At 46.9% G+C, this 21,995-nt stretch overlaps 1 protein-coding gene across 3 annotated transcripts in view; it reads right to left on the minus strand.

Moving 5' to 3' along the window:
- The window catches only part of NCK2 (NCK adaptor protein 2), a 153,286-nt gene extending 135,170 nt beyond the window's left edge, over positions 1 to 18,116 (minus strand). For all 3 annotated transcript variants that reach the window (XM_053890498.1, XM_019428485.2, XM_053890497.1), the window contains exon 1: positions 18,002 to 18,116. The gene's annotated coding sequence lies outside the window, so the exon portion shown is untranslated. The remainder of the gene's footprint in view (positions 1 to 18,001) is intronic.
- Between the last annotated feature and the right edge of the window lie 3,879 nt (positions 18,117 to 21,995).

Genomic DNA, 21,995 nt, shown 5'->3' on the forward strand with positions numbered 1-21,995 from the left:
GTAGGCTGCTTCTCCAACTGATGGCACTTACAACTCTGGGACATCACTCAACAAGAAAACGGTACAAAGATTACGAACAAAGGGGGAAAATGGTCATATTGAGAAGAACATAAAATTGTACAAATGGTTACAAATACTTATAGGGACTAATTACAAATGTGAAGTTTCTCTTTTGGGATAAGATTGCAGGAGGCATCTTCCTCTTCAAATCCTATCTTTATGAGTTAGCCTTGCCTTTATCACTAAGAGAAAACTCTACCGGGGGGGAAAAAGGGAAGGGGAGGGAAGGGGAGGGAAGGGGAGGGAAGGGGAGGGAAGGGGAGGGGAGGGGAGGGGAGGGGAGGGGAGGGGAGGGGAGGGGAGGGGAGGGAAGGAAGAGGGGAGGGGAGGGGAGGGGAGATCAGCAGTGCCATAAAAGAGAGGTCTCAGAAAACTAGGTCTCAAATATGGTATGTGAGCGTTCAGTTTAGGTCTCAAATATGGTATGTGAGAGTTCAGTTTACATCTTTTCAGACCTGGTGGAGCTGCAAACCCCACTTGGGAAGCCCAGAGCAAGTGACTAGGCTCATTTTGCTTCCTGTGAGCCTTTCCCAATTGGAAGGAACTGGCCATTGAGTGAGTCTGGAGGTAGTTCTGTGACTGCACTTTCAAGCAGGGCAGGATGCAGATGCCTGCAGGGATGTAGAAGGAGGCGTGCCCACTCAACTCCCAATCAAGTCCCGGCACCCAGACCATCAGGAACACGGGACTCCTGCCTGCCCGCATCCTGAAGTTGCAAAGCTGGTGACTCCAGGGTCACCGCCCACGTGTGCCAACAGAACACGCCCACATGAAAACAGAGAGGCGGTCAGGGCTAACCCTTGGATAAATCACTTAGCTTCTCCAATCGCTCCCTTCATCTGCTACACAAGGATAAGGGCAGCCTGTAAGGGGGCAGTGAAGATCAAACAGAACAACATGTATGAAATGTAAAGTGCTCAATAAATAGTAGCGACTGTCACAATAATACTTTACAAATGTTCCTCCACACCATCCATCATTTTCTGCGAATTTCCAGCAGCTAGTATTTATAATCCTATGTACAGAGGAGCATAGTACAAGCATTGCACCGGTTCTTCTTCCAAACTATTTTTTTAAATGTTTTATTTACTTTTGAGAGACATAGTGTGAGTGGAGAAGGGGCAGAGAGGGGGGGACAGAGGATCTGAAGCGGACTCTGAGGTGACAGCAATGAGCCCAATGTGGGGCTGGAACTCACAAACAGTGAGATCATGACCTGAGCCGAAGTCGGGAGCTAAATCAGCTGAGCCACCCAGGGGTGCCCCCGAACTATTTTTTATAGCATATTTCTGTGAAACATGGGGTCAAAACTCCAGAAACCGTTTCGCCACAACACTGCTGAGAACCAAAAAACTGAACTCTTTTATGCAAGAGATTTCTAAAAGTCATCAACATTTTCCTGATGCTGGTAGTTATTCTAAACCCCTAGGTACCAAATCCATGACCCAACCCCACCAGTCTATTAAATGATCAAAAATCCCAGAACACTGTCTATATTCAGCTTTCTGTTAGCTAGTAAACTGAATGTATATTTTCCTACTTTGACAATTTAAATGATTAAATTTACAGAAACAATGATTAGGCTATGTAATTTAAATAAAATTTTTGGATTTTTTTCTTTTTCTTTCTTTCTTTCTTTTTTTTTTTTTTTTGAGAACAGATCCTATTTTACCCATTTGGGAGATATGTTGTCATCATTGCGTGACCGGAAAAGAGTTCTGCCAGGCAACAAAATTAAATCACCCTCCTGCAAGGCTTGTATAGATCATCTCTGGCGTGAGGTCTAGGGCCCAACAGCTGCATGACCAGACAGGACGGTACCGGGTCCCCAAAAGGTGTCACCCTCCTGTGCACACACCCCCACCCGCAAGTCAGGCTGGTGAGGCCTCAGACTCCTCCTCAGGATGCTTTCAAATGGTTTTCGTTTTATGCAATTGCACTGAAGCAGAGTTATTAAAATATTATTTAAAAAACACATGAGATACTGTAATATATGTGCTTCTTTATTAACTCACTAAACAAAAGGGTGCCGCAGCAGATCTAATAATGACCATAATTTCAAAGGAATGATAAGAAGCTCAAATTTCAACCACTATCTGCAACCACTGTGATGTGGTTATGAACATACTAGTCATTTCTGTGATGACTGTGAAATCTCAAGGGGGGTGTTACCCGTGTTTGCAATAGAAAGGAATACTAAATTTCAGTTAGAAACTAGTGAAAAATAAAAATGTACGTTCTTTCCACTACATGAAGTCCATCCACTCACAGCCCTGGGTTCAGGGTTCCCACGCTGGAGAATCACTTGGAACCCCACATTATGTCATGAACCTGAGCCATCAGATTCAACAAATCCCTAGACTCCAGACTTGGGGCAGGAGGGACCTTTCAGAGCAGAATATTCTCTTGCTGCTGTGAAGAACAGGAAGGCCCACTGACGTGGGGAGGCAGCTCCAGGCCTGGACCCAGCTCTCCAGTCTGATGTTCTGCCTACTACGTGCGACTCGTTTCTTTGGGAAAGGCCTCCGCCACCTTGAGAGCTGAGAAAAAGCTTCAGACATCACTTTGTCCAACTCCACTCTTACATATGGAAACCGTGCTCTCAAAAATCTTTTTGTGTGTGATAAAGAAAACCCAAGACCAGCCAATTCCAAAAATACTGCCCTGAAACAAAGTGGGAATCCTTGCTTTCATATCAAGTGGATTCTTCTACACATGGCCACCAAACCTCACAAAAATGTAGTCAAAACAAAAATTCAGAGAAAGACAAGATTTGTTTAAAAAATTAGAAATCCGCAGGTCAAAACAGAATCGTAAATTATACTTTACCACGGAGGCATGGATTTAAAAGGAAATCATGTTCAAAGAAGCCACTGCAGATGCTTGTATCCAGTCAATTTTAATAAACATACTGATAAAATCGTGTTTGTGTGAATGAATACAAGGGAGTCTCTCTAATCCATGGAGCTGTGGGAAGACTGGAACAGTAAGTAGTCTCCCCACAGGGGCCTTCTACCCCCCACCCTCAAATTCTACCATTATTTTGGGAGAGAGAAGGTATAAACAGGAAAGTGAAGTGGGCTCCTGGCCTTATTTCTAACCCTTTCTGTACCCAAGAAAAAGGTCAACCACTCTTCTCGCTCTGGAGAAAGATTCTCTAGAACCTTCAGCCGCTGGAGGGAAAGGGGCCTTCCCAAGTCGCCCTGCCCCACCCCCAAGCCAGCTTCTGAGCCAACCCTCACCCTGCCCAGACCTCTGCTCATGCGCACACTGGAATGATGTCATAGCACCAGGGCAGGAGGTAAGGGTCACCAGTCCGTGCTTGGGGCAGCAGACTCTGGCCCTATACTTACAGAGTGGGCCAGTGAGACCACTGCAGGAGCTCCCTCTCCACTGAGCGCCTCCTCCATCAGGAGAAGCCACCTGAGGCCACTGCCTTCCCCCTGCAGTCGGAGATGGCCTAGGAAGTTAGACGGCCACTGCAAAGCACGAGTCACCGGGCATACTAGGAAGCCATGAGCATCTGCTCGTGGCTCCTACTTGTCAAAGCGTGGACAGCATCCACAGGCTACCCCCACCACCGCACGGTCCTTCACTCACTCTCACCTGTGCACTCATGTGACAAAACCATTTTCGGACAGGCCTGGGCATTTGAGGACCTCCCTACTGCAGCCTAGACAGACCCTTCCCACTGGGTCCCTGGCTGTTAACTCCACTACTTCCCAGCTGCTGGAGCTCTGAGAGCATCATTCTAAGGCAAGAATGGCTTTGGGCTTATAGAGTGAGCCACTCAGGATGTCCAGAAGGGGTTAAAACTGTGGGCGTGGCCAGGCCAGAGGTCCTCTGCAGGGGAGCCTGGGAGAGAGGGTGCCAATGGTAATACACAGCAGCTGGTTCTCCACCTTGAAAACCTGTCAGAACCACCTTGTTCAACAGGAAGACTTTCACACCAACGCTCCCCAGGAGACTCAGGCAGTAGGGCCAAAGCAGGCCCAGGAATCTGCGTTCCTAATACATACCCTAGGACCACATTCTAAAACCAGAGCGGGCCCCTAGTTTCCTCCTCTGGACCGGCACCTAGGGTGGGGCTACAATGCCCCTGTGACCACTGAAAACCTTCCTCTTTTAGAGAGAATAAATCAATCTCCCATGCACAATTCCAAATAACTGAGATACAACCCCCTGGAGGAGGGAGAACATAACTCCTCCCTGTTTAAGTGACTTCCTCCCCAACTGCTGGACGGACAGAGGGAACACGAGTTAACTTTACAGTGGGGAGCCTGCAAATACCACCTCAGCCAGGGGACGGAGGTCATGAGTCACACTGACAGTACGCACCACTGAGATGATGAAGATGGCATCTGATGTCTGTGATCTCCCTTCCAAAAACCCCCAACTCCAGTCTAATCATGAGAAAAACATCAAACAAATCCCAACTGAGGAAGGTTCCACAAAACTCATGACTGGTCTTCCTCAAAAGTGCACAGGTCATCAAAGCAAGGAGAGTCTGAGAAACTTTCATAGCCAAGAGGATCCTAAAGAGACTTGACAACTAAGTATCATGTGGTCTTCTTGGGGGGGGGGGGGGGGATCCAAAAAAGGGACATTACATAAAAGTTAAGAAAATCCAAATAAAGTGTGGACTTCAGTTAACAATAATGTACCAACACCAACTTTGGAATTTTTTCTGTAAATCTAAAACTATCCTAAAATTAGCAGTGCCAGGCTGGGTCAGTTGGAAGAGCATGTGACTCTTGATCTTGGGGTCATGAGTTCGAGCCCCATGCTGGGTGTAGAGATTACTTGAAAAAATTTAAAAGAAATGTAAAAAAAAATTATTAAAACTATTCTAAAATTAAAGGTTCATATCAAATACATGTTCATGTAAAAATACAGGCACACCTGGGTGGCTCTCCGTCGATTAAGTGTCTTCTTGGTTTCGGCTCAGATCATGATCTCATGGCTCTTGAGTTCAAGCCCTGCACTGGGCTCCAGGCTGGCAGTGCACAGCCTGCTTGGGATTCTCTCTCTCCCTCCCTCTCTGGACCTCTCCCACTCACACTGTCTCTCTCTCAAGGTAAATAAACTTATAAATAAATATATGTACCATACGTACTATCTGGAAATACATACATGCAAAGCATAACGTGGATGAATTACAAAGTGTACTTTGGAAAAGCAGGTGGGTGAAAACTGGAATGAACAAAAGGAGAGAAATCTACTCCATTAGCTTAACACAATAAAATAAGGTCATTATATAGTTGCAACTCATTACAATTTTTGTCCTGTTCTTCAGAGAACACATTATATATACTTGAATATGTAAAATAATAAAGACTACGAGTTTGTAAATAACAACAAAAAACTTCCTCTCCTGAATGAGACCCAGAACAAGCTTATTGAACATACATTAAATTCTTTCCCACTCAGGTCGCCGAGAACCAGGAATCGATGTATTCTTTAATCGATGCATTCAGGAATCTTTACAGTGACATCACGTAACTCATATTTCAAGTTATAGTCTCATTATTCTCAAATTAAGTTAATTAAAACGCCAAGCATTAATGACAAATAATTACAGCGTCTCATAAAAACTATTTTACACTAATCCACATCATCAAAAGTTAAATGCAAACTGGTGCGGTATGAAATGGAAGACAAATCACAAATTATGATTTTAATTGTGTTGAATGCCAGTATTCAGTTATCTCCTGATGCTAAACAGGGCTAAAGAAGTACCCAAATCAGCCCACCTACAGACAACAGCTTCATCCCAACTTGATGCCGAATGGCACGATTTGGGTACTAGATAAAGCTGAAGTCAACAGCCTGAAACACTGCACTTAAAATAGACAAAAAGAACTTCGATGATGGAGAAAGACAGAGTTTAAGTTTCAAAAGAGACACATTTCAAACTAGACTACCAGTAGGATACAAAATAAACCTGCAAAATGTCTGGACAGGAGTGATTTACAATATTCATTACTAATCCGGGTGAAGCAGTAACTTGACTACATAAATCTTTTCCAGATTAAAATGTAATGCCATAATGCATTTATGCCATTATCAATTTAAAACAAAAGGAATAAGGAGGTATCGGCGTGCCGCCTAACGCCAGCCTTCTCTTAAACACACCAAAAAGTAGCTTTACTAATTTTTTTTTGTAATTTATTTTTAAATTTTTTTTTTTAATTTTTAAAAAATGTTTATTCTTGAGAGAGAGAGAGACAGAGCGCGAGCAGGGGAGGGGCAGAAAGAGAGGGAGACACAGAATCTGAAGAGGTTCCAGGCTCCGAGCTGTCAGCACAGAGCCTGAGGCGGGGCTCGAACTCACAAACCATGAGATCATGACCTGAGCCGAAGTCGGATGCCCAACCGACTGAGCCACCCAGGCACCCCTACTAATTTTTAAGATCTAAAAGTCTCAAGCAAATAAACAACAAAGATGTAAGGTTTACAATCTCTGAAAGTTATGGACTCGTGGATCCAAAAAGTGAGTGCTCACCCCAAGTGAGCAGAGAGTATGAGCCTCAGCCAGGCCCAGGGAGAACAGTGGCAATCCTGGGAGGGGGGGTGGAATGCATCTCTGCTCAGTTGGCATTTGGCTGACTCTGGGGCTGTCTGTAAAATGAAGAGTTCCAAAAGATCTCGAAGAAAACTACCCTTCCCTGGAATATTTGAAACGGGTTCTACCTGGCCTTGGGGACTTCCGTGCATCTTCCCTTGTATTCTCTACAGGACCCCACAGAGATGTCACAGTCATTTTAAATACTAGTTAATCGTGAAGAGAGCTGAGCAGGAACCTGGAAAACCATCTCACATTGGGTTATACCCTCCCTGAGGGCGTGTTTTTGTATCCGGGGCACTTGGCATGGTGCCTGTCACTTAGGTGGCACTGCAAAGCATTAAGTGTGTGATGGGGACAGCGGTCCAATTTGTGGGTCAGATCAGAATGAATAACGCAGCCTTTTCTACACCTGCACACACGTGCCTTTTCAGTCCTCAAACTAGATTCACAAAAAAGGAAGAGCAATAAAATTGAGACAGAAGTCTGCTCATGCCACCCTCCTTGGACAAAACTCCTCTGAAAAGGAGCGGTGTGGTTCAAATGTTTAAAGAGGGAATGGCAGGGCTGTGCAAGGTCTTTAAAAACAGGAGCCCTAAGGCCTTGTTTCACAGAAGACAAAAATAGAGGTTGGGAGGTTAAGGGCTGGAGGCACAACGTGAGATAAATTAGCAGCAGGGGAAAAGGAGAGGACCCGTCCAGTCTTCACTCAAAGCAAGATTTTTGAAGTTCAAACCGAGGCTAGCTGCTAATGAAGTTCCGAAAGATACTGTGATTTCAGCTCCTATTAAAATCACAAGTCAAGAAGTTACTGAATAAAGGCAAACATTTTACTTTCAGGGAGGAGACATACATACACAAAGCAGGAAGGAAGTCCAGAGTCCACAGCTTCTGGATTAGAGCAGCTCACACACACGACCCAGACCCCATGCAATGCTGAGGGCATGGGCCTGGGGATCCCCTTGGCCACTCACAAGACCCCCGGGGCTAGCCACTGCCCAGTGACCCGCACTTTTCTCATTCACTCAGTGGCGTAGTGACCACACTTGCCTCCCTCCACCCCTGTTGTAAGAATCAAACGATAGGAGCCTGCAAAGAACAATTAGATAGGTTACATTGTTTTAGAGCTCATACCTAGAAGGTTCAAGTCTGTCAGAAGGAGTTACTGTTAACCTTTCAGAGGTCCTCCCCAGTCCACGTGAGGATGTGAGCATTTAGAAAAAAGAAAGGACTGATTGTGCCTTTTAACAATCTTCACTAAGAAAAATTCAAAGACTTACAAAGTGCTGATTTTGTGTTTATCCCCATAACTGAACAGGAAGAGAGAAGAAGCAACAAAAAAGGAAGAGCAGTATAGCAGGAAGTGATTTATACAAAATAGATCTAGATATAGCCAAGGAAACTTCTAATCGGCCACCCTCTTAATTTCTGGGCTCATTGGACTCTGTCAAGTCAGAGTCTACGTCTGAAGAGAAAAAGAAGTAGAGACATCAACATCATACTCCAGCCCAGCTAATAGGCACCTACACCACTAACCTGGACAGAGACTAACAGCCAAATTATAATTTTCTCTTTCCGTTTCCCTGGATAAGGTCTCATTTGCGGTATTTTCGTTCGCTCTCCCCTGAAGAGTTTCTTTTTCGGAACTATACAAAGATGGAAATGAAACATTTGAAAGCTAACAGATGTGACCAGTCCAATGATTGTCAGGTTGAACCTAGAATCTTACGAACTTTAGCCATAACAACTACAAAAAAATTTTTTTTTTCCTATGGATAGCCACCGATTAAAAGGATTCTGAGCTAGGCAGACAGATTTGGAGTGGACCAAACTCTGAAAATTGACTAGTTATTAAAAACAATTGACAAGGGACTCCATGACTTCCTTGTAAGTGGACATTCTAAGGAGAGTATGTTTTTATCACAGTTCAGCTAGATTTCAAAAGGTTTCCTACAAATCGACGTTTTATACTTACATGGTCCAAACATGGAGAAGTACACAATTTGAAAAACCAACATATGCCACACTTCACCAACAGTATTAAAGATAAATCGTGGTTAAGTCAGTTATATTAAAGGAGGTTTCTCCTTTATATAACTACAAGATGTATAAATACTGTCTAGCTCTCTAAATAGATATTTTTCATGTTTATAAAAATGGATGAAAAAAAATTATCTCCATATGGGCAACTGTGTGAAAGAATACATGTGCCATTAATTTAAGGATTTGAGTAAAGGAAGGAAGCGTTCACTGACATGAAGGTTGCTGAAATACTGACATCCTGGGCCAGTAGATTTTCTGGGGTGGGAGCTGCCCTGTGTATTTCAGGATGCTTAGCAGTATCCCTGGCCTGTACCCACTAAGACACCAGGCACACTCCCCCGTCAAGATAATTGGAAAATGTCCCCAGACACTGCCAAATGTCCATATGGGCAACATCACCCCCAGCTGAGAACCACTCATCTATATATAGGACCGGAGGTCCAATTCTCAATTAAGTTTTTAAAAATATTAACAATTAACATATTTGCCAAAGTGAAGTGCTCTTATTTCTTGATCCATACCTAACAGCCAGTTAAGACCCCAAAATGGATGGGGATTTGCACATATTAATATGCCATCATGTTAAGCACGTATTTTCTTCCTTCAACATGTAACCCTCACCGACCTGAGACATGGACAAAAAGGGAACCTACCTCTGTTTTTTGAAAGGTGGAATGAGCCTTCCTGACCAGCGCTGAGGGAGTGGCACAATCAAGTTTAAGCAGCAACATATTAAACACCTGAGCCTTAAACTAGGCCACATCAAGTGGGCTTCCGTTCTACCCAGGCATGCTTCAAAGAGAAAATTATGATGGCCAGCTGAGTGTCATCTCTCCCCTTTTTCTGTTTAGAGGATAACGGCGTGGTTTGCTTACAGTCGCCACTGGGTCTCACCTACTGAGCCATCTAAAACAGACCTACTAAGGAAACCATGGGAAGGCAAGAGATGGCTTAATAAAGGGGTGGCAGGAGGAGCTCCTAGTTAGGAGCTAGGGAGGGCCAAGGAGGGCAGAGGGCCAAGGAGGGCAGTAACCAAAGCACGTAAAGGAAAAACCATATGCATGCTGGTAATGGAGACAGATGGAAAACTGACTTTAAGATAAATGGTCAGGGCGGGGGTGTACACGAAATGAGTCGCATGCAAAGGTGAAACATGGAGGGGAGAAGTGAAAGGATGCAAAGAACGATCTGCTTTTATATCTGTCTTGCCAGATATTGTTCCTAAATAGGTTTCTTTAAAAAGAGGGGGGCTGATGAAAATTCACTATTCACCTACGTCAAATTTCCTGCAACTGTCTCTAAAATAACTCCTTGAATCCCTGGTTATTTCTTGATCTCTTAAAAATTCTCCAGCAGCTTGCAGTTTTTATGTCAATGTCCCCGAGCTGGTTTCCATCACTCAGAACAGTAAGAGGGCTGTTTATCACCCATTCAGACCTCTCCCCATCACCCCCACCCAACACAAACAAGACTTGCAAACAGGGAAACAAGCTTTTAGAGTGATTGTCCTTAAAATGGACACAGCTGGCAGGAGAGAACAGGCACTGCTCTTCTCTTCTGCAGCCAGGCTCATAAGTGACATAATTAAAATACTTGTTGACTTGCAGACATCCTTAAATATTCAGCCAAAATTCATAAGATATTAAAACTGAGCCCCATCCTCTAAGGAAAATCAATGCAGACATTGATGGGCTTTGTCTGGTAAGACAGCCACTGGCACTTTCTAGGCATCTCGCTGCGACTTCAGCTTCTGGTAACATTTCTTACTAGCTGGCCACCCCCACTGCTGCTGGGAGAATTATTAAGCTTGTTTAAATAAATAAATCTTTGCTGCTGCTCCTCCTGGAACATGCTACATACAGAGCTGGCCAGGGGGAGACAGCTGGACAGCAAATCTAAGACTGTGAATTCAAAGAAGCTGCCCAAGGTGTGGACCATCTGAAACCACTGTGTTCCTGAGTCTTAGGACAGACATGTGGATACTTCTCCCAACAGGGGCACCGGACTCTCGGTTCTATTTCAGTTCCACCTGCCCTGGGCAAAAGCTAGCCAATGCTCTGAGAGCCCCTAAGGGCCTTCCAAACACAGAAGGGTATATTAAGGATGGTCTTACTTGGAATGATTACCAATGTCAAAGCTCCCATTGGAACCTTGTTAGAGAAGCCTTCCAAAAATCCAGACTGACACTTGACCTGGCCCCTCTCATGATCCAAGAAGTACATTTTCAAAGCCATTTTGGGATTCTTTGAGACCTGCACAGATCTCACAAAAGCACAAAAGAAAAGGATTTGGTGTGTTGGGCTCCAAGGCTCCAAGTACCTACCGACCTACCTTCTCTTTCTAACATGAACTCATTAAGAAAAAACAGCAGCAACTGACAATGACCTCCCAAAAGATATCCCAACAAAACAAGCACTCAGGAACTAAGTGGAAGAACAAGAAAACTCAGTCCTGCCTCCTCAGTCCCCACAGTGGTGGAAATTGGGTGGGGAGCCCCCCACACAGCCATTTACAAAGGAGCCAGCTGCAGAGACCTGCACAATAGTACCTGCACGCAGGCTTGTGGGCCACTCTCAAATTAAAATACTGCTACTATCATCAAACAGAGAAACCTCCTCACTCACCCCGTGTTATACTGCAAATCCCTCAACAGTGGTTCTCAACGTGTGGCTCCCATCCCATCGCAGGCCACCTGAGAACTCAGCAAAAAAGCACATCCTGCGGGTCAGACCCTCTGGGGTGAGCCCAGCGATCTGAGGTCTAAGGCAAGCCCTCCGAGGGATACTGATGCCCACCTCAGAGCTGGAGAGTTTGCCCATCTGAGGAGCAATGGCCCGTGGTATGCAGCAAGGAGGGGCTGAGAGGAGAAGCAAGGCCAAGGGTGCCCAGTCATGCTCCTCTGTGACCCTGCACAGCTAGCCGTTCATGACCCCTGGAGCAGCTGTATTTATTATGTCTTTCCCAAGTTCAGGGCTTCCTCCACTGCCTGGCTGATACAAGAAGTTCCAGTACAAACTGATACCCAAGCTCCACTCTTTATCGATGGTTTTCCATCAAGGTTTCTCAAATCTTATACCTAATAAAAGTTTATGGCTCTGTTTATGTATTTTCAGAGACATCTTAACGAAAAGACGGTGGCCTAGCTTCGTCGATAAGAGCAGAGACTCAGAAGTCAGCCTGAGGTTGAGTTCCACATCCACCATTTGCTAGCAGTATCTACACCTAATTTTTGAGAGGATTCAATGAGTTATTACTTTGTATAAAGTGCTCAGACCAGTAATCACAACATGAGATTGTGTGTGCGTGTGTTAACAGATAAACTAACGATCACTAAAGAAAATACGATTTTAGCTTGTGTACTTCTAAAGCACTTAATGTACATCAGAAATGTGTTGAACACTAATACCCAAAAGTTATTTTAAGTTGGCAACTTACCCTCGAGAATTCAAAATACATTTTAAAAATATCTGTAAACTGGACAAAGTATTTTGATTACATGTAACCAAATCTGACTTTATTAAGCACAGGAAATAGTACATTATTCCCTAGATCTACAAGGGTGAGACCTTGCCCGCTAAGGAATAATAATAATTGCCATTACTATTATTCTGAATTGTTCCCATGCTGTCTCCTTAGCTATCTCAACTTTGAGACACACAGAAGAGATGAAGCTGAAATCCTAAAATGAGTACAGACCTGTCCTCTGCAATATGGCAGCCACTACTAACCTCAAGAGGCTCTTGGCCACTCCAAATGGAAAGAAGGAATGTGGTGTGCCAGAAATACAGAATACATGCCAGATTTCAAAGACTGCACACAAGCAAAACAAGGTAAACTATCTCATTAATAAGGTTTTATATTGATTACACATAGAAATAAAAATATTTTTGACCTATTGGGTAAGATAAAAAATATAAAAATTAATTTCATGGGGGGCACCTGGGTGGCTTAGTCGGTTTAAGCGTCTGGCTTCGGATCAGGTCATGATCTCGTGGTTCATGGGTTTGAGCTGCTGGGCTCTGTGCTGACAGCTCAAAGCCTGGAGCCTGCTTAGGATTCTGTGTCTCCCATTCTCTCTGCCCCTCCCCCGCCCTAGCTCTCTGTCTCTCTCTGTCTCTGTCTCTCAAAAATAAGTAAACACTAAAAAATAATTAATTTCATGGGGCACCTTGGTGGCCCGGTTGGTTAAGCATCTGACTCCATATGGGCTCAGGTCACGATCTCGAGCCCCACGTGTGAGGCTCCCAGCCCACGGGGAGCCTGCTTGGGATTCTTTTTCTCCCTCTCCCACTGCCCTTCCCCCGCTCCCACAAATTCACAGCAACAGCAGGCCCAGAGGGGACAGCGTGGCCCTCCCACTTGGCTCTCTACAGCTTGGGCCAGGATGGGCTTTCATTACCATACAAACCCAATGCTTTCCCTATAGCTGATATTTTATCTTGTTCCTGATACCAAAAAAAACCTACATGTACTGAGGTGAAGCATCCATAAATGGATTAAGTCAGCACTGATTTCTCTCCTTAATCATTCTACCTAAAACCTGACCAGCATCTAAAAGCCCAGTGCCCAGGCTCCTTCCCTATTTGGAGGTTGCATGACCAATAATGAACTGCCATCCCCTCCTTAGGTCTGCTCTATAACCATCCCTGGCAGGTGTTCTCCAATCAGCAGATTCCAGATCTGGATGAGGGAAGCAATAGGACTTTCTAAAACAATCAGCCTTGTTTTTGAACACAGCGTTACTGTTATGAACTGTATCCCCAATATTCATATGTTGAAGCTCCATCCAACCCCCAAAGTGGCTGTTTGGAGACAGCCTTTGAGGAGGTAATTATGATTCTTAGGGTGGGGCCCTAATCCCACAGGACTGATGACCTTATAAGAAGAGGAAAAGCCACCAGACTCTCTGCAAGCAGAAAGGAGACAGCACACAAGGACACAATGAGAAGGTGGCCTTCTGCAAGCCAGGAAGAGAGACTCACCAAGAACTGAAACTACCAGCACTTTGATCTTGGACTTTCCAGCCTCCAGAACTGTGAGAAATAAATTTCAGTTTTACACCCAGTCTGTGTGCTTCTGTTACGGCATCCGGAGCAGACCGAGATACAAACTAAGAGTGAATAAGCACATTTCAACTTGCAGAGCCTTTCCAAGGTAATGCTGGCTCCCAGCAATGAAGCAAGGACAACAGCTCACTGTAACCGCTCCTGCCTGCCTCCCCTGAAACGGCTCGTCTTCAGAGTCAGCTCACATTAGAGAATCTGCTCCCACCACTATCTGCTCACATGTGCAACATGACAAAGGCATCCACGCAAGGTCTACGATGCTTCACTTCATTAGTGGTACATGCTATTAGATCAACAGCCTCAGAAAAACATCTATCCAGCACTCTTTTGGCGTTCCTTATCTACTGCCTGCTTAGCAGGGCCAAGGGCTCTGGAGGGCAGGACTTATACTCAAGTTCAAGCTCCATCATCCCTGGGGTTGCCCCTGAGCTCTAGTCTCCTCACAGAGAAATAAGGGCCAGAGTCCATTTTACCATGATATGCCAAATATTAAATAGGATGGCCTTTGTGGAAAGCAATCCGTAAACTATACATTAACATACGAGTTAGTATCTATTATTCTTACCTGACTATCGCACTTTGGGGCTTCATTTAAGCACTGACCAGCAAAACTATCTCAAGAGGAAACTGTAATATTTAAACTCCAAATGCCCTTGAAGCTTCTCCTTTTAAAACCAATAAAAATACAAGCAGAAGAAAAAAGTAAGGTGGAACTGACTAATTAACGTACCAGGCCAGGAGGACAAACGCTTTGCCCAGAGTTTCCAATTCAAGTTGACACGGACAATCTACTGAAAAGTAATATATGCAGCCAAACCACCAGGTGGGTGTGCAACTGGGTTTGTTTTTTGTTCGTTTTTTTTTTGTTTTGTTTTGTTTTTGTTTTTTTTTTAAGTTTAGCTTCAGGACTATAAATGATGCATTTGACCAAGAATTTACCAAATGGAGAGGCCACCAGACCAAATTCACCCAACTGTCCAGACATCCTGGGGACAAAGCCACCCACGAGGTCAGAGGTTCTGAGCAGAGGTACAAAGATTCTGGAGATCTTTTATTACTCACGTTTCAGTGGAAACAAGAGCCCTAACTGCCCAACAGGCTCAGCATTCAATATTCATGTGTTTAATATTTGTTGGGCATCCACATGTATAAGATATGAACACAAGAAACCACAGGGCAGATGGTGACATGTGGGTGTGTGTGTGTGTGCGCGCGCGCGTTGAGGGGTATAACTTGCTAAAGCTGATTACACCTTCAGAAATATACGTACTTTGGGATCTGTTCAAAGTAAAATAAAGGAAAAGAAAGAACACTCTAATTTTTACGACTGTGTTACGAAAGCGGCCTAAAGACATAAGAAACTAATTTTACTTAAGCTGCATACTTTTGACAACCGGTTAAAAGGCCATCTTGACCCCTTTCGAAGTTGCCTGAACTCAGGCATCTAACAACATACATGATAGCATTTGTAGCTTAGGCCCTGTAAAAACATGCCATGAAGGGTTTCCATCACACATCTGAGGAAAGAGAAACAATTTGGAAGCGCCATTTGCTCTCCCTCTGGATGGGAAGACTAATTCCCTAAGCCTCTGGGGTGAGTCGTGGGGAGTTTCCAGTTCATTTGTGAAAAGAGTTTAGCTTACAAGTTTCCCCAAGCATTGTCCACTGCCCTCCCGTGCAGTTGCAGCAAGCAATTTTCAGCTCCTCAGCTAGCCAGCCTCATTTTTAATGATGGAGAATCATGTCCACGAGCGCTCTCTCCCCAGCGCACACTGTAAGTCAGTCTGGGCAGTTAGAAGCCTGTGTGTCCCAGAGAGCAACACAGCCTCATTTAGCCAAGGCAAATTAAGCTAATGCAAGTGATCAAGTAAAGGACTACAGGTTATTCCAGGCAATCAGGGAGTCTTTAGGGTATTTTAAAAGGTTATCTAGTTTGTGCTCATGCAAGGAAGATTTCCGGTGTATTTAATATGGATGATAGTGCCTTTCTCAAATACTGTGTACATAAGATCTGCTGTTGGTTGGAAAACCTCAATAATCCCCCAATGCAAATGACAGGGCAGGGTCACTGATTTCAGAGATGAAGAGAATTTAAGCATACAGCACGGAATAAAGCAAAACTCAAAGCCTGGAAACTGAGCCCAACTATTAGAAATGCACCTTACATAAGCCCCGCCCATTTAAAAAAGGGCCAGTTTCGGGGCGCCTCGCTGGCTCCCCAGTGGAGCATGAGACTCGATCTCATGGTCTGAGTTCAAGCCCCACGTTGGGTGTAGAGATTACTTACAAATAATATCTTTAAAAATAAGTATAAATAAATAAATAAACAAATGTTTAAAAAGGGCCACCTTCTCCACAAGTGGGCAGAGGTGGGTGATGGAGTGCTCAGTTGTAAGGGTGGTGATCTGACACTCAATTTCATACTAAACTCAATGATCAGTGGTGGCGTCTGTTTAGGTTAACAGCGGAGATGCTGGGAGCCCAGGTGAGGCCTCCAGGAGAGGAAGCCAGAGTCAGGCACCTCCCACAAGCTCCCCACTTGCTTAAAGTTCTCAATTTCAGCCTCAAGGAGCTGCAGCCAGATGACCACAAACATCCGGCCTTTTTCTCCAATCAAAAGTGCATATCTAATCAACCTCAAGGGGAGAATTCATTAAGGTAGGATTTTCCCTTGTGGGTCACTGCTGCACAAGCACCATTAACACCCGTTTTTCAGGAAATCCCTGCTCCCAACACTTAAAAACCTACATCAACAGCTCCCTCTCCCACTTAAGCCCATTTCTTCTCCGAGCGTCCACAGACTGCCGTTCTCTTTATACAAAAACCGCACACGCTTGAATCCTGTTATTAATTTACCCATCTATCGAGGAACGCCCGGTAAGAGAATTAAGAGAGTATTCAGAAGCAAAGTTTAGATCTGTTTTGATAAGTTAAAGTAGCCCTGCTTAATTTCATGTTCGGTCATTTCAAGACTTGAAAAGCACTGCTGCTAACAATATCAAACGCAGTGGTATGAAACACACCCGAATTATTTTCATTCCTACCCAAATCCCTTCCCAGAAGCCGGGAGACGCTGGGGATGGGCCCGGACGGGCCTCTCCTGCCTGCAGGTCCAGGGCGAGCCATACCCCCTGGCCTCGCTGGTTCAGTTTCTGTTTGGGTCAACAGAAGGAGGGGCCGGCGAGATTTTTAAGCTCCTGGGGCCCACCACTGGGGCCTGCTCATTCCCTTACGCAGACACAAACTTGGCAGATTCAGCCTTAAACCTGTTGGCAAAATAAACAAAACCAAATAAAGGGGAAACTGCCAACCGGAATTGTCTGAAGTGATACAGGCCCACTCTACACGCGTTCCTGCTTTGTCCCTGAAGCTGTTAACAATGCTAAAGTCAGGTGCCTGATGTTCCTCGGCCAATAACCCCCAGCATCCCGCGCAGACCTTCCAAGGCGATCGTTATTGTCTCCAAATTAAAGCGTTTTGCAAATTAGATACCTCCGCACGATGCCACGCTAACTGCACTCACAAGGGAGTTGCCTTCAATGCCTTAAAAATCGCACACCAAATTCTTCCAGAACCACTTGGTGGTTAAATCGCCCTGAATAAACCGAGAGGGCAGAGCGATGTGAGAAACTTTCTTTCAGGTGGCTGTAACAGAGTCATGTAAATCTGGGACAGGACGCAGAGCCTGGAACCCGTCACAAAGCGCCCCTCGCCCAGTCGAGGACCTCCTTTATGCGATGTGACAGCAGCTTTGTGCGGGATCGTAAATAGTTGCAATAAACACAGTTAAGTTCTCCGGGCCGAGCTCGGCCTCCCGCGTCCCTGCGCTGGGGCCGCGCGAAACGGGCTATTCTTCCCGGGGACTCACGCCCCGGCGACCCCGGCCACCGCACGGTCCCACGCCTGCTCCTGGCTCCGCGCCCGCCACCCGCTCGCAGGCCAGGCGACCCCACGCGCCCGGGGTGGTCTCCGGTCCCGGGAACGCGCCGCCCAGGCCCCCGCGCCCTCCCGCGCCCTCGCCGGCACCCCCGCCCCCAGCGCCGGCCCGGAGAAGGTGGGGGGTGCCTGGAAGGCGGGCGGGAAGGTGAGGAGCCGGGAGGTGCCGGGCAGTTGCGGCCGCGGGGGGCCAGGCCGCGGCGGGGCCGAGGGCACCGGCGGGGCGCCGAGGGCACCGGCCCCCCTCCCCGACCCCTCCCCGGGCGCGCGCCAACTCCGCCGCACGGCCCAAGTTCGCGGCTCCCGCCCGGAGCCCGCCGCCAGCGCTTACCTCGCCGTGGGCCGCCCGCCGAGGCCGGAGGGCAGCGGCGCGGGTCCCGGGGCGGCGGCCGCACAGCGCCCGCCCAGGCGCCGCTCTTTGTCTGCGCCGCTCCCTCCTCCCGCCGCTCGGCGGACGCTGCCGGCCCGGGCGGACCCCGCCGGCCCGGCCGCCGCGAGCCTCCCGCCGCCGAGCCCTCCCCGCCGCCTGCCGCCCGCTCGGCCGCGCGGCTCCGGCCTGACGATCCCCGCGGCGGCGGCGGCGGCGGCGGAGGCGGCGGCGACCCTCCCCCGGCGCGCTGCGCCCGCCTCCTCCGCGCGCTTCCTCCTCCTCCTCCTCCCGCCGCTCCTCCCCGGCCGCGCCGCGACACCGCCCAGGGGCCGGCCCAGGCCCGCGCGCGGGGCGGGGGCCAGACACCCACCTGGGGGCGCGCAGGCAGAGCCGGGGCTCGCGGCGCGGCCGGGCTCGGGCACGGCCCGGACTCCCGGCGCTCCGGCGCGGCGGGCACCGGGGGGGGGGGGGGGGGGCGCGGGACCGGGGCGCGGACGCGGAGCAGAGGTACCCGCTCCCCAAACTGCCCGCTCGGGGAGTGCGGTAGCGGGGGGGGTGGGGGGGTGGCGAGCGGACTCGAGAGGAAATAAAGGCAGCAACTTCCAGCCTCGAGTGACTGCCGGGTGGCCTTTCCATCCTCTTTTTGTTTGATTTTCTTATCACGACGCTCTAGTTGTTTGGCGACCGTCCCCCTCCCGGAAGCATTCCCACGGCACTCTCGGCAAAGGAGGCCTGTTGTCCATCAGAAAAGTGACTTACATAAAAATGTCACTTCCTTTCTGTAATTGCTTCTGGGCATTTTTATTTATTTGCCTTGTATCTATTTACTTTCCCAAACAGACACTTTAGTACTCCATCATTCCCGTCGGAAGCACTTCTTAAGAGGAGGAGAGGAAACTCAGCCCTGCAGCCTGTGGTGCCTGAGGTCCGGCTCAAGCACACCCACCAGGCAAAATCCTGTAAGGAGCGGCCCCAAGGTGGGCGCCAGAAGGAGCTGTCCTTAGTAGTGGGACTGGTCCGGTCACCTGGCCACACGTAGGGGCTTTCCTGGAAACAAATTTGGAAGATCAAAACCCAGGAGAAGGGGAAAGACAAGTTTTCCTTTAGCAGGGCATATGCATCCAGATGTCTGTTCTCCAATCGCCTTCCCAGATGGCTTCCCAAAAGGAAATCCTACTATTCAAATGATTCTGATTTCCTGGCGGAATAGCCTGGATCCATGTTAATGAGATTCTTTCTTAGGCTGCTGGCTTCTCATTATTATTAAAGCAATAATAATTTACCCAAGGTGACGAGGCTGTATCATCTGAATCATTCATCCCCTGCTTTGTTCCCCAACCAAGTAGGGTAGCTAGAGCCAGTATAACTTTGAGGTCACAGTATGGTGTTTGACTCTCTGCTTCTTCAAGTGTGGACCCTTGCACAGGTGTTTCTTAACCGATCTAAAATCTATCAAATGGAGAGATCACATTTACTTAGCTCCTATGTCTGCCTGTCCCTGGCACACGTCCTGGCCATAGGGAGCCCTCCGTAGGTCACTAGCTGCAAGTAGCTATGATGTACAGAGCAGGAATCTGGATAGCCTCCTTCTTTTTGACCTTGGGAAAAAAACTACCTCAGTTCATCCTTTTGTCTTACTAATAAAGAAAGCAGAATTATGATAAATGGTCTGGCCCAATTTTAAATTAGTTTACCTAAAATACGTGTCATAACAGTGACCCAGTTTTTAACTTGTCTGCTTTGTAAACTGTCGCTGAATCATGGTTCTTGAACTCCTCTTCCTCCTTCCTTCCTTTACAAAGGTGAAGCCCCCAAGGCTATTCTATCTAGAACGCAGTGTCCCTGTCTTAATCCTTAGCCTGTGCAGTTTTCAGAAGCACGTGGCATTTCTGTTATCACCTGAAATTCAGTCATGTTTTCATTTATCTAACATGACTACCTTTCTGACCTTCCCACGTCTGTCCTTATAGAGCATGCTGTCCTTCCAGCCTCTAACAGTAACATTCCCAAAGCAGACTTTGGCGCTTTGCTTTTATTCTAATGTGTGCCTTTTTTTTTAAGTTTATTTCTTTATTTTGAGAGAGAGAGGGAGAGCTAGTGGGGGAGGGGCAGAGAGAGGGAGAGAGAGAGAGAGAGAGAGAGAGAGAGAGAGAGAGAGAGAATCCCAAGCAGGCTCCAAGATGCCAGCCCAGAGTCTGATGTGGGGCTCGAACTCACAAAACTGAGAGATCATGACCTGAGCCAAAACCAAGAGTTAGACGCTTCACCAACTGAGCCACCCAGGCACCCCCCTCCCCGTTTTTGTTTGTTTTTTAAAGAGAGTTGATCTTTGTTTTATATGCTTCCAGGCTGGATGTTCTGTGATAAACTCCCAGATCTGTAGCCTGTCTGCAGTCTCTCTGGGTGGCTTATTGTCTCTTCAATATCACCAGGTTCAGAATGAAATTTATCTCCTTCCGAAAGTAGCTCCTCCTCCCACGGTCTCAGGCTTGGCCAAGAGTCCAGCAGGCATCTCAGCTCCTGAAGAAGAAACCTCACTGCAATTCCATTTCTTCCTTCCTTCTCTCCAAGCTCTCCCCAAGGACAGTGAGGAGAGGGGACTAGATGACCTCGGGATCCCTCTCAGTCTAAATCGTCATGATTTTGAGTTCTGGTGATCTTGAAACAGCTCTTTGTATCTTCTCCCTTTCCCCTGGCACCATCCAAATTGTTACATTATTACTAATAACACCTCAGGTAACTTTTTAATTCATATACTGTCTGTAACTCACACATGATACATTATCCTCATTATGCACATGAAAAAAACCAAAGCAGAAGGGGTGCCTGGGTGGCTCAGTCGGCTAAGCATCCGACTCCAGCTCAGGTCATGATCTCACGGTTCGTGGGTTCTAGCCCCGCATTGGGCTCTCTGCTGTCAGCACAGAGCCCGCTTCGGATCCTCTGTCTCCCTCTCTCTCTCTCTCTCTGCCCACCCTCCCCCCTCAAAAATAAATAAACATTAAAAAAAAAAAAAAACGGAAGCAGTAAGTGAAGGAACTGGGGTCAGCACTAGATCCTGACTCCAAAATTCCTGTTCTTTCCAGTACGCCCATTGCCTTCCAACTAGCCCCCCATTACTTGTTTCCCTCCATCCCCCAAATTTATGGTGGCTATCAGCGTCAATGTAACCCTCCTAAAAACTGCTTCTATCTTGCCCAGCCCCTGCTCAAGAACTAACCATGGCTCCCATGGCCCACCACAGTTCCTCAAAAGTTCTCTGACAGCAGAAGACTTGAGCGTTTGCTTCCAAGAAGGCAGAGGAACTGAGCCTTAAAAGGCATATTCATTTCTAGGGATCCTCTTAATAAATTACCTTAAACTGTGTGGCTTAAAACAGGGAGTTCATTCTCTCAGAGTTCTGGGGTGCCAGAGTCTGAAATCAAGATGTCAACATGCTTCCTGAGAAAGCAAAGGGCGAATTCTTCCCTGCCTCTTCCAGCTTCTGGTGGCCCCATGTATCTCCTGACTTGTGGAAACATCGCTCCAATCTCTGCCTCTGTCTTCACATGGCCAGATCCCCTGTGTCCTCTGGCTCCCTTCTCTTATAAAAACACTTGCCATTGGGGACATGTGGATGGCTCAGTTGATTAAGCATCCAACTCTTGATTTCAGCTCAGGTCATGATCTCTCACCTCGTGAGATCGAGCCCCATGTCGGGCTCTGTGCTGACAGCGTGGAACCTGCTTGGGATTCTTTCTCTTTGCCCCTTCCCCACTCACTTGCGTGCTCGCTCTCTCTCTCTCTCTCTCTCTCTCAAAAATAAAGAAATCTTTTTTAAATTTTGTATATAAAAAAACTTGCCATTGGACTTAAAGCCCACCCTAATCCAGGATGGTCTCATCTTAAGGTGCTTGTGCTTACAGCACCTACAAAGAGCCTTTTAAAATAAGATCACATTCATAATTTCCATATG

This window comes from Panthera pardus, unplaced genomic scaffold (assembly GCF_024362965.1).
Source record: "Panthera pardus isolate Hobbes unplaced genomic scaffold, ASM2436296v1 HiC_scaffold_25, whole genome shotgun sequence".
NCBI classification, from domain to species: domain Eukaryota; kingdom Metazoa; phylum Chordata; class Mammalia; order Carnivora; family Felidae; genus Panthera; species Panthera pardus.